The sequence below is a fragment of the Myotis brandtii genome, unplaced genomic scaffold, assembly GCF_000412655.1.
Source record: "Myotis brandtii unplaced genomic scaffold, ASM41265v1 scaffold940, whole genome shotgun sequence".
Lineage (NCBI taxonomy): Eukaryota > Metazoa > Chordata > Mammalia > Chiroptera > Vespertilionidae > Myotis > Myotis brandtii.
In genome coordinates, this window is record NW_005371877.1 from 117,454 (window position 1) to 117,860 (window position 407).

A 407-nucleotide genomic window follows, 5' to 3' on the forward strand; every position below is an offset into this window, starting at 1 on the left:
CTGCTGTGTCCTCCCGCCAGCCCTGGCTGGCCCCAGGTGACGGTCCGCTATGAAGCTGGCCTGCCTCCCCCCTGGGCTGAGGCTCTGAGAGGCTGGCAGGTGTTCGGGTCCTCTGGCCTGGCTGCAGGTGGGGCTTGGGGTCCCCCAGGCTGTGTGCCCCGCACCTGTCCCAGCGGGAGGGCAGGCTGGGGCCAGCGGGGACACGAGGGGGGTGGAGAAGTCACACCTGGAACTCGGGGCTAGGACCGTGGAGGAACCGGCCCCTGGAGGGGGGTCCTGACAGCCTCCCTCCAGCTCCAGGTCCGCAAACAGCCCGCAGCCCTGGCTGCCCAGGCCCTGCCCCTCACTGGACCCCCAGGCCTCCCGCGGGGCTCCTGCACTTTCCCTTGGTCCAGAGCCCTGGGCCC